A 12,987-nucleotide genomic window follows, 5' to 3' on the forward strand; every position below is an offset into this window, starting at 1 on the left:
AGAGAGAGAAAGATGAGAGGCAGGGAGACAGAGGGATAGAGAGAGAAAGATGAGAGGCAGGGAGACAGAGGGATAGAGAGAGAAAGATGAGAGGCAGGGAGACAGAGGGATAGAGAGAGAAAGATGAGAGGCAGGGAGACAGAGGGATAGAGAGAGAAAGATGAGAGGCAGGGAGACCGAGGGATAGAGAGAGAAAGATGAGAGGCAGGGAGACCGAGGGATAGAGAGAGAAAGATGAGAGGCAGGGAGACAGAGGGATAGAGAGAGAAAGATGAGAAAAAGGGAGACAGAGGGATAGAGAGAGAAAGATGAGAGGCAGGGAGACAGAGGGATAGAGAGAGAAAGATGAGAGGCAGGGAGAAAGAGGTATAGAGAGAGATAGATGAGAAAAAGGGAGTCAGAGGGATAGAGAAGAGGTCCAGTTGCCAGGACCACAAATACAAATTCCATCTAGACACTGTTGCCCTAGAGCACACAAAAAACTATGCATACCTTGGCCTAAACATCAGCGCCACAGGTAACTTCCACAAAGCTGTGAACGATCTGAGAGACAAGGCAAGAAGGGCATTCTATGCCATCAAAAGAAACATAAATTTCAACATACCAATTAGGATCTGGCTAAAAATACTTGAATCAGTTATCTAACTCATTGCCCTTTATGGTTGTGAGGTCTGGGGTCCGCTCACCAACCAAGACTTCACAAAATGGGACAAACACCAAATAAAGACTCTGCATACAGAATTCTGCAAAAATATCCTCTGTGTACAACGTAGAACACCAAATAATGCATGCACAGCAGAATTAGGCCGATACCCACTAATTATCAAAATCCAAAAAAGAGCCGTTAAATTCTACAATCCATAACAAAGCCATCACCTACAGAGAGATGAACCTGGAGAAGAGTCCCCTAAGCAAGTTGGTCCTGGGGCTCTGTTCACAAACACAAACACACCCCACAGAGCCCCAGGACAGCAGCACAATTACACCCAACCAAATCATGAGAAAACAAAAAGATAATTACTTGACACATTGGAAAGAATTAACAAAAAAACAGAACAAACTAGAATGCTATTTGGCCCTAAACAGAGAGTACACAGTGGCAGAATACCTTACCACTGTGACTGACCCAAACTTAAGGAAATCTTTGACTATTTACAGACTTAGTGAGCATAGCCTTGCTATTGAGAAAGGCTGCCGTAGGCAGACCTGGCTCTCAAGAGAAGACAGGCTATGTGCACACTGCCCACAAAATGAGGTGGAAACTGAGCTGCACTTCCTAACCTCCTGCCCAACGTATGACCATATTAGAGAGACATATTTCCCTCAGATTACACAGATCCACAAAGAATTCGAAAACAAATCCAAATTTGATAACCTCCCATATCCACTGGGTGAAATACCACAGTGTGCCATCACAGCAGCAAGATTTGTGACCTGTTGCCACGAGAAAAGGGCAACCATTGAAGAACAAACACCATTGTAAATACAACCCATATTTATGCTTATTTATTTTCCCTTGTGTTCTTTAACCATTTGTACATTATTAAAACACTGTATATATATATATATATATATATATATATATATATATATATATATATATAATATGACATTTGTAATGTCTTTATTGTTTTGAAACCTCTGTATGTGTAATGTTCACTGTTAATTTGTATTGTTTATTTCACTTTATATAATCACTTTATATATTATCTACCTCACTTGCTTTGGCAATGTTAACACATGTTTCCCATGCCAATAAAGCCCCTTGAATTGAATTGAATAGAGAGAGAAAGATGAGAGGCAGGGAGACAGAGGGAAAGAGAGAGAAAGATGAGAGGAAGGGAGACAGAGAGAAAACGTCACGTTACAGGCCATCGAAGGCAATGTCATCTTAGTCGTTCTGCCTCCTCTCCCTCGCTCTTTGTCTCTCTCTCTCTCGCTCTCTCGCTCTCTCTCCCTCTCTGTCTGTCTGTCGGTCTCTCTCTCAATACAAATTCAATTCAAGGTCATGGGAAACATTTGTTAACATTGTCAAAGCAAGTGAAGTAGGTAATAAACAAAAGTGAAATAAACAAAAAAAATGAACAGTAAACGTCTCTCTCTCTCTCGGTGGAGACCTGGAATTACCTGTACTTATGTTCTCATACATCTTTCCTTTTACGGACAACCAACTTTCCCCTTTCAGACTGACACCCACCATTTATACTCATTTCACATCTCGCTCACTCCATCTCTCCATCTCTCCATCTCTCCCGCGGCCCTGACAGAGATTCTTAGTGAGGTGAATCCGTCACCGGGACCAATAGAGAGATAGGTACAAATACAAAGAGAGAGAAGAAGGAGGGGGAGAGAGAGAGAGAGAGAGAGGAGACAGAGAGAGACAGAGAGAGAGAGAGAGAGAGAGAGAGAGAGAGAGAGAGAGAGAGAGAGAGAGAGAGAGAGAGAGAGAGAGAGGGGAGAGAGAGAGAGAGAGAGAGAGAGAGAGAGAGAGAGAGAGGGGAGAGAGAGACAGAGAGACAGAGAGAGAGAGAGAGAGAGAGAGAGAGAGAGAGAGGGAGACGGAGACGGAGAGTGAGAGTTCATGATAACCACTGTTGCACTACACTGAGCAGAGACAGATTGGGAGAAACTATGAGAGAAGCAAAAGAGAACGCACCAGTAGGATGGGTCAATGGCCTCGACTAGAGGGCCAATAACAGATAGTGTTGAGGAGGGTTATGAAGCAAGGCCTCGACTAGAGGGCCAATAACTGATGGAGTTGAGGAGGGTCATGAAGATGAAGCAAGGCCTCGACTAGAGGGTCAATAACAGATAGTGTTGAGGAGGGTTATGAAGCAAGGCCTCGACTAGAGGGCCAATAACAGATAGTGTTGAGGAGGGTCATGAAGCAAGGCCTCGACTAGAGGGCCAATAACAGATAGTGTTGAGGAGGGTCATGAAGCAAGGCCTCGACTAGAGGGCCAATAACAGATAGTGTTGAGGAGGGTCATGAAGCAAGGCCTCGACTAGAGGGCCAATAACAGATAGTGTTGAGGAGGGTCATGAAGCAAGGCCTCGACTAGAGGGCCAATAACAGATAGTGTTGAGGAGGGTCATGAAGCAAGGCCTCGACTAGAGGGCCAATAACAGATAGTGTTGAGGAGGGTCATGAAGCAAGGCCTCGACTAGAGGGCCAATAACAGATAGTGTTGAGGAGGGTCTTGAAGCAAGGCCTCGACTAGAGGGCCAATAACAGGTAGTGTTGAGGAGGGTCATGAAGCAAGGCCTCGACTAGAGGGCCAATAACAGATAGTGTTGAGGAGGGTCATGAAGCAAGGCCTCGACTAGAGGGCCAATAACAGATAGTGTTGAGGAGGGTCTTGAAGCAAGGCCTCGACTAGAGGGCCAATAACAGGTAGTGTTGAGGAGGGTCATGAAGCAAGGCCTCGACTAGAGGGCCAATAACAGATAGTGTTGAGGAGGGTCATGAAGCAAGGCCTCGACTAGAGGGCCAATAACAGATAGTGTTGAGGAGGGTCATGAAGCAAGGCCTCGACTAGAGGGCCAATAACAGATAGTGTTGAGGAGGGTCATGAAGCAAGGCCTCGACTAGAGGGCCAATAACAGATAGTGTTGAGGAGGGTCTTGAAGCAAGGCCTCGACTAGAGGGCCAATAACAGATAGTGTTGAGGAGGGTCATGAAGCAAGGCCTCGACTAGAGGGTCAATAACAGATAGTGTTGAGGAGGGTCATGAAGCAAGGCCTCGACTAGAGGGCCAATAACAGATAGTGTTGAGGAGGGTCTTGAAGCAAGGCCTCGACTAGAGGGCCAATAACAGATAGTGTTGAGGAGGGTCATGAAGCAAGGCCTCGACTAGAGGGTCAATAACAGATAGTGTTGAGGAGGGTCATGAAGCAAGGCCTCGACTAGAGGGCCAATAACAGATAGTGTTGAGGAGGGTTATGAAGCAAGGCCTCAACTAGAGGGCCAATAACTGATGGTGATGAGAAGGGTCATGAAGCAAGGCCTCGACTAGAGGGCCAATAACAGATAGTGTTGAGGAGGGTCATGAAGCAAGGCCTCGACTAGAGGGCCAATAACAGATAGTGTTGAAGAGGGTCTTGAAGCAAGGCCTCGACTAGAGGGCCAATAACAGATAGTGTTGAGGAGGGTCTTGAAGCAAGGCCTCGACTAGAGGGCCAATAACAGATAGTGTTGAGGAGGGTCATGAAGCAAGGCCTCGACTAGAGGGTCAATAACAGATAGTGTTGAGGAGGGTCATGAAGCAAGGCCTCGACTAGAGGGCCAATAACAGATAGTGTTGAGGAGGGTCATGAAGCAAGGCCTCGACTAGAGGGCCAATAACAGATAGTGTTGAGGAGGGTTATGAAGCAAGGCCTCGACTAGAGGGCCAATAACAGATAGTGTTGAGGAGGGTCTTGAAGCAAGGCCTCGACTAGAGGGCCAATAACTTATAGTGTTGAGGAGGGTCATGAAGCAAGGCCTCGACTAGAGGGCCAATAACAGATAGTGTTGAGGAGGGTCATGAAGCAAGGCCTCGACTAGAGGGCCAATAACTGATAGTGTTGAAAAGGGCCCTGTTCATTCCCGTTCTTGCACGTGCACACACACACACACACACACACACACACACACACACACACACACACACACACACACACACACACACACACAGTTCATCTCCTAGTGTCTAAGCGATGGACAAAAGGCCCATTTTCCAGCTCTGTGTTTTAGTTGACACCCAGTGGAGACTATATTTGTCCTATACATTCAGCGTTGGTTTACTGATGAATGTGTATTCAGGTAATACTAATACACTGGAAGCTTTTGGAGAAGAGAGGAGAGATTTCTGGAGTGATATTCTGGGGGTGAAAGAATATCTGATATCACTCCAGAATATATCGCTCAAATATCTCTCCTGTTACATGTTCTATCCTTTAATCACACTGTCCCTCGGTCTCTTCACACCTCTCTCTCTCTCTCTCTCTCTCTCTCTCTCTCTCTCTCTCTCTCTCTCTCTCTCTCTCTCTCTCTCTCTCTCTCTCTCTCTCTCTCTCTCTCTCTCTCTCTCTCTCTCTCTCTCTCTCTCTCTCTCTCTCTCTCTCTCTCTCTCTCTCTCTCTCTCTCTCTCTCTCTCTCCCTCTCTCTCTCTCTCTCTCTCTCTCTCTCTCTCTCTCTCTGATATTTACAATATAAAAAATACATAAAAATGAGAATCAAAATTGTCAACGGGACAACAGTAACAACAATAACCAAGGGTCAAAATAACCATACATTCAACAATAACAATAAGCATACAGTAGAGGACATTTGCAGGTTGATTGGTCTGTCAGACACTGTCCCTCATCTTATGGCAGGCAGCAATGTAGTGTTCTGCCAACCCACAGCTCTCTGCGTCCTCCCCCAACAGGACGGGTAGCCTATCCTCATCAGAGGTCTTTGAAACCTTGAATAAGGGTTTCAAATTTGGGAAAATGACACTTTCTAATTGTTTTATATTTTTGACACAGGTTTTCCTGTGTCTACCCTTCTCAATGGCAAGGCTGTGCTCACTGAGTCTGTACTTTGTCTATGTTTTTCTAAGGTTTTGATCAGTAACCATGGTCAAATATTTAGCCACAGTGTACAGTCGATTTAGGGCCAGACAGCACTGCATTTTGCTTTGTGTTTGTGCTTGTGTTTCCCAATAAGCAATGTAGTTTTGTTTTGACTGTGTTGTAATTTGGTTTATCCTGATTGATTGGATGTTCTGGTCCTGAGGCTTCAGTGCATTAGTAGAACTAGTAGAACTCTTTTTTAGAGTTTTTATTATTAGTGGATATTGGCCTAATTCTGCCCTGCATGCATTGTTTGTAGTTTTCTTCTGGACATGTAGGAGAATCTTACAGAACTCTGCATGCAGGGTTTCAATGGGGTGTTTGTCCCATTTGATGAAATCTTGTTTTGCAAGTGGACCCCACACCTCGCTGTCATAAAGTGCAATTGGTTCAATGACATATTCAATTAGTTTTAGCCAAATTTTAATAGGAATTTCAATTTGAATTAGCTTTTTAATGGTGTAGAATGCCCTGTGTGCTTTCTCTCTCAGCTCATTCACTGCCTCATTAAGGTGCCCAGTTGAGCTTATTTTTAAACCTAAGTAATTGTAGTGTGTGCAGTACTCTATATATTTTGTACCAATTGAGAACTTTGGTCTAATTCCCTGAGTACTGGATCTTCTCTGGAAAATCATTATTTTAGTTTTTGGGGGTTTACTGCCAGGGCCCAGGTCTGACAGTACTGCTGTAGCAGGTCCAGGCTCTGCTGTCGGCCATGTGCTGTGGGTGACAGCAGGCATAGGTCATCTGCGAAGAGTAGGCATTTAACTTCTGAATTGTGGAGACTAACACCAGGGGCTGAGGATTTTTCTAGAATAGTGGCCAATTCGTTGATGTAAATATTGAAGAGTGCAGGGCTCCGATTGCAACCCTGGCGAAAGCCACGCCCCTGGCTAAAGAATTATGTTATTTTCTTACCAATTTTAATGCTGCACGTATTGCCAGTATACATTGATTTAATTATGTCATATGTTTTAACCCCTACACCACTTTCAATAACTTTGTAGAACAGTCCTGTATGCCAAATAGAATCAAATGCTTTTTGGAAGCTCCTGGTCAGTAATAGTTTAGTTTCTTATAGAGCTCCTGGTCAGTAATAGTTTAGTTTCTTATAGAGCTCCTGGTCAGTAATAGTTTAGTTTCTTATAGAGCTCCTGGTCAGTAATAGTTTAGTTTCTTATAGAGCTCCTGGTCAGTAATAGTTTAGTTTCTTATAGAGCTCCTGTTCAGTAATAGTTTAGTTTCTTATAGAGCTCCTGGTCAGTAATAGTTTAGTTTCTTATAGAGCTCCTGTTCAGTAATAGTTTAGTTTCTTATAGAGCTCCTGGTCAGTAATAGTTTAGTTTCTTATAGAGCTCCTGGTCAGTAATAGTTTAGTTTCTTATAGAGCTCCTGTTCAGTAATAGTTTAGTTTCTTATAGAGCTCCTGGTCAGTAATAGTTTAGTTTCTTATAGAGCTCCTGTTCAGTAATAGTTTAGTTTCTTATAGAGCTCCTGGTCAGTAATAGTTTAGTATCTTATAGAGCTCCTGGTCAGTAATAGTTTAGTTTCTTATAGAGCTCCTGGTCAGTAATAGTTTAGTTTCTTATAGAGCTCCTGGTCAGTAATTGGGGAGTCCAGTGGATGTTGATTGTCCTTTATAGCTTTTTCTAATCCATTCAACTTCTCATAAATTTAGCATTTAGCATTCTGCGTTTGTGTCAATTTGAACGGTGTTGTAGAGTGTTTTAAAATGGGTTGTCCATATGTAACCATTTTGTATCGCTAATTCTTCTTGTTTAGATTTTTTTAGTTTTTTCCAATTTTGCCAGAAGTTGTTTGTGTTTATGGACTCCTCAATTAGTGTCAGCTGCTTGCTGTTGTACTGTGATATTTTGTGCTTTGCTTTTTTTCCTCTCTCTATCTATCTATACCTTCATCCACTTTCCTCTCTCTCTCTCTATCTATCTATCTCTCTATCTATCTATACCTTCATCCACTTTCCTCTCTCTCTCTCTCTCTCGCTCTCTCTCTCTCTCTATCTATCTATACCTTCATCCACTTTTCTCTCTCTCTCTCTCTCTCTATCTATACCTTCATCCACTTTTCTTTCTCTCTCTCTTGCCCCTCTTCACCCCTTCATAGCTTTACCTCTCTCAGGCTCTCCACTTTTCTCTCTCTTAATCTCTATCTCTCTCTCCACCATTCCATCTCTACACTTTTCTCTCTCTTAATCTCTATTTCTCTCTCCACCCTTCCATCTCTCCACTTTTCTCTCTCAATCACTCTCACTCTCTCTCTCTCTCTCTCTCTCTCTCTCTCTCTCTCTCTCTCTCTATCTCTCTCTCTCTCTCTCTCTCTCTTCACCTCCCACTCCATCCCTCTCCTCCTACTTGTTTGTTCTCTCAGGCCTGTTGTCTGGGAGACCGTTCCTTGTTTGGCTGGGTTGTCAGGGAGACAAAGATGGAAAAATGTGAATGGATTAAAATGATTGAAATGACATTACATATCAATCTGGATTAGAACCTAAATAAGAGCTATTGATACACACACACACACACACACACACACACTCACACACACTCACACACACACACATGCGTCTAAAGTGGTGCACTTTATAGGGAGCTGGGTGCCTGTGCAAACTGAGCCTGAGTGATTTGTTTTTCCACATTAGATCAATTATAATTACATTGTTGCTTTGGGAGAAGAATAGCTCATTCTGCATGAGATGTTTTCATTCCCTGGTAATTTAATTTCCTTTCAACATGAGAGAGTAGCAGCTGACCCAGGAGAGACTAGCAGCTGACCCAGGAGAGAGTATCAGCTGACCCAGGAGAGACTATCAGCTGACAGGGAGAGAGTAGCAGCTGTCCCAGGAGAGACTATCAGCTGAACCAGGAGAGACTATCAGCTGATCCAGGAGAGACTAGCAGCTGACCCAGGAGAGACTAGCAGCTGACAGGGAGAGAGTAGCAGCTGTCCCGGGAGAGAGTAGCAGCTGTCCCAGGAGAGACAAGCAGCTGTCCCAGGAGAGACTATCAGCTGTCCCAGGAGAGACTAGCAGCTGTCCCAGGAGAGAGTAGCAGTTGTCCCAGGAGAGACTATCAGCTGGCAGGGAGAGAGTAGCAGCTGACCCAGGAGAGACAATCAGCTGACAGGGAGAGAGTAGCAGCTGACCCAGGAGAGAGTAGCAGCTGTCCCAGGAGAGACTATCAGCTGACAGGGACAGAGTACCAGCTGACCCAGGAGAGACAATCAGCTGACAGGGAGAGACTATCAGCTGACCCAGGAGAGACTATCAGCTGACAGGGAGAGAGTAGCAGCTGTCCCAGGAGAGACTATCAGCTGAACCAGGAGAGACTATCAGCTGATCCAGGAGAGACTAGCAGCTGACCCAGGAGAGACTAGCAGCTGACAGGGAGAGAGTAGCAGCTGTCCCGGGAGAGAGTAGCAGCTGTCCCAGGAGAGACAAGCAGCTGTCCCAGGAGAGACTATCAGCTGTCCCAGGAGAGACTAGCAGCTGTCCCTGGAGAGAGTAGCAGCTGTCCCAGGATAGACTAGCTACTGTCCCAGGAGAGACTATCAGCTGTCCCAGGAGAGAGTAGCAGTTGTCCCAGGAGAGACTATCAGCTGGCAGGGAGAGAGTAGCAGCTGACCCAGGAGAGACAATCAGCTGACAGGGAGAGAGTAGCAGCTGACCCAGGAGAGAGTAGCAGCTGTCCCAGGAGAGACTATCAGCTGACAGGGACAGAGGACCAGCTGACCCAGGAGAGACAATCAGCTGACAGGGAGAGAGTAGCAGCTGATCCAGGATAGATTATCAGCTGACAGGGAGAGAATAGCTCCCAGCTGACTGGGAGAGACAGCCGTTGACTGGGAGAGAGTGGCAGCTGTCCCAGGAGAGACTAGCTACTGTCCCAGGAGAGACTATCAGCTGTCCCAGGAGAGAGTAGCAGTTGTCCCAGGAGAGACTATCAGCTGACCCGAGAGAGAGTAGCAGCTGACCCAGGAGAGACTATCAGCTGACAGGGAGAGAGTAGCAGCTGACCCAGGAGAGAGTAGCAGCTGTCCCAGGAGAGACTATCAGCTGACCCAAGAGAGAGTAGCAGCTGACCCAGGAGAGAGTAGCAGCTGACTGGGATAGAGTAGCAGCTGACTGGGAGCGAGTAGTAGCTGACTGGGAGAGAGTAGCAGCTGAATGGGAGAGAGTAGCAGCTGACTGGGAGAGAGTAGCAGCTGACTGGGAGAGCGTAGCAGCTGACCCAGGAGAGAGTAGCAGCTGACTGGGAGAGTATCAGCTGATTTGGAGAGAGTAGCAGCTGACTGGGAGAGAGTAGCATCTGACTGAGGAGAGTAGCAGCTGACTGGTTGAGAGTAGGAGCTGACTGGTAGAAAATAGCAGCTGACTGGTTGAGAGTAGCAGCTGACTGGGAGAGAGTAGCAGCTGACTGGTTGAGAGTAGCAGCTGACTGGGATAGAGTAGCAGCTGATCCAGGAGAGGCTAGCAGCTGACTGGGATAGAGTAGCAGCTGATCCAGGAGAGGCTAGCAGCTGACTGGGATAGAGTAGCAGCTGATCCAGGAGAGGCTAGCAGCTGACTGGGAGAGCGCATCAGCTGGACATTGAGGTAGCTACTCCACATACCCTAGGTTGCTGCTACTGCAACGATCCTCACCTGGTTTATTGATCGGTTCCGTGAGTGATTAAAAAACTCTTATGTTGTGTTGACCTGCTTTTCTCTTCTTCCCATCAAATCAAATGGTATTTCTCATATACGCTTAACACAACAGGTGCTTACTTCCAAGCCCTTAACTAAAAATGCTTTAATGCTTTAATAAAAATGTAAATAAGTGTTAAGTAAAAATAGACTAACAAATTATTAAACAGCACCAGTAAAATTACAAGGGTGTTACGGTACAGAGTCAGTGTGGAGGCTATATACAGGGTGTTACGGTACAGAGTCAATGTGGAGGCTATATACAGGGTGTTACGGTACAGAGTCAGTGTGGAGGCTAAATACAGGGTGTTACGGTACAGAGTCAGTGTGGAGGCTATATACAGAGTATTACGGTACAGAGTCAGTGTGGAGGCTATATACAGGGTGTTACGGTACAGAGTCAATGTGGAGGCAAAATACAGGGTGTTACGGTACAGAGTCAGTGTGGAGGCTATATACAGGGTGTTACGGTACAGAGTCAGTGTGGAGGCTATATACAGGGTGTTACGGTACAGAGTCAGTGTGGAGGCTAAATACAGGGTGTTACGGTACAGAGTCAATGTGGAGGCTATATACAGGGTGTTACGGTACCGAGTCAATGTGGAGGCTATATACAGGGTGTTACGGTACAGAGTCAGTGTGGAGGCTATATACAGGGTGTTACGGTACAGAGTCAGTGTGGAGGCTATATACAGGGTGTTACGGTACAGAGTCAGTGTGGAGGCTATATACAGGGTGTTACGGTACAGAGTCAGTGTGGAGGCTATATACAGGGTGTTACGGTAAAGAGTCAGTGTGGAGGCTATAGACAGGGTGTTACGGTACAGAGTCAATGTGGAGACTATATACAGGGTGTACCGGTACAGAGTCAATGTGGAGACTATATACAGGGTGTTACGGTACAGAGTCAATGTGGAGGCTATATACAGGGTGTTACGGTACAGAGTCAGTGTGGAGGCTATATACAGGGTGTTACGGTACAGAGTCAATGTGGAGGCTATATACAGGGTACCCTTCTTTCCTTCCTCTCTTCTGTCATGGAATCCTTCCGGAACTTTCACTACTCACACCTGTCCCCTATTCTCACGGATTAGTATAAGTGTTCCCTTTGGTTTCCACTGGGCTGGCGATTATACCCTGATGAAGACAGCTTGGCTGTCGAAACCTTGGTACTTAAATTTTTGCATCTGAGTTCCTAGAGTGTGCGGCTTTTTAATTTTCAAGTGTTCTACTCCGCTAGCCAGCACCTCGTCTTAATAGGTGTTCTACTCCGCTAGCCAGCACCTCGTCTTAATAGGTGTTCTACTCCGCTAGCCAGCACCTCGTCTTAATAGGTGTTCTACTCCGCTAGCCAGCACCTCGTCTTAATAGGTGTTCTACTCCGCTAGCCAGCACCTCGTCTTAATAGGTGTTCTACTCCGCTAGCCAGCACCTCACCTAAATAGGTGTTCTACTCCGCTAGCCAGCACCTCGCCTAAATAGGTGTTCTACTCCGCTAGCCAGCACCTCGTCTTAATAGGTGTTCTACTCCGCTAGCCAGCACCTCGTCTTAATAGGTGTTCTACTCCGCTAGCCAGCACCTCGTCTTAATAGGTGTTCTACTCCGCTAGCCAGCACCTCGTCTTAATAGGTGTTCTACTCCGCTAGCCAGCACCTCACCTAAATAGGTGTTCTACTCCGCTAGCCAGCACCTCACCTAAATAGGTGTTCTACTCCGCTAGCCAGCACCTCGCCTAAATAGGTGTACTACTCCGCTAGCCAGCACCTCACCTAAATAGGTGTTCTACTCCGCTAGCCAGCACCTCTCCTAAATCGGTGTTCTACTCCGCTAGCCAGCACCTCTCCTAAATCGGTGTTCTACTCCGCTAGCCAGCACCTCTCCTAAATCGGTGTTCTACTCCGCTAGCCAGCACCTCACCTAAATCGGTGTTCTACTCCGCTAGCCAGCACCTCTCCTAAATAGGTGTTCTACTCCGCTAGCCAGCACCTCACCTAAATAGGTGTTCTACTCCGCTAGCCAGCACCTCGCCTAAATAGGTGTACTACTCCGCTAGCCAGCACCTCACCTAAATAGGTGTTCTACTCCGCTAGCCAGCACCTCACCTAAATAGGTGTTCTACTCCGCTTGCCAGCACCTCACCTAAATAGGTGTTCTACTCCGCTAGCCAGCACCTCACCTAAATAGGTGTTCTACTCCGCTAGCCAGCACCTCACCTAAATAGGTGTGTGTTTTCCTTTTTCTTCTAGATCGTTGGTGCGTGAGTACCTGTGCTGTGTGTTTTGGCTTTCGTGCCATTCTAGATTGCGCAGATGATTACAGTTCTCGTCCCGTGTGTTAATCAATGTGCGCTCGTGATATTTATTCGAGGTACTCCTCACTCTTTTGTTTGGGGTTCAACCCTGTGTTTTGGAAAGTGTTTGTTTTGTCTTCGTTCTGGTGCCTTGGCTTAATAAAACCCATATTACGCATTCCTGTGCCTGTCTCCCGAATCGTTCATACCAACGTGACTGAATAATCTACCATTGAGGGAGACAGCTGGAATGACCCGTCCGACAACGCTGTGACTGGTCCGTCTGGAGCCGCTGCAACTTCAGCAGCTGCAACTGGGTCGCCCGACGCCACCACAACCGGCCCATCCGACTCCACTGCTACGCGGCAACTGGCCCATCCGACGACGCAACTTCGGCAG

This window comes from Oncorhynchus clarkii, chromosome 31, assembly GCF_045791955.1.
Source record: "Oncorhynchus clarkii lewisi isolate Uvic-CL-2024 chromosome 31, UVic_Ocla_1.0, whole genome shotgun sequence".
Classification (NCBI taxonomy): Eukaryota; Metazoa; Chordata; class Actinopteri; order Salmoniformes; family Salmonidae; genus Oncorhynchus; species Oncorhynchus clarkii.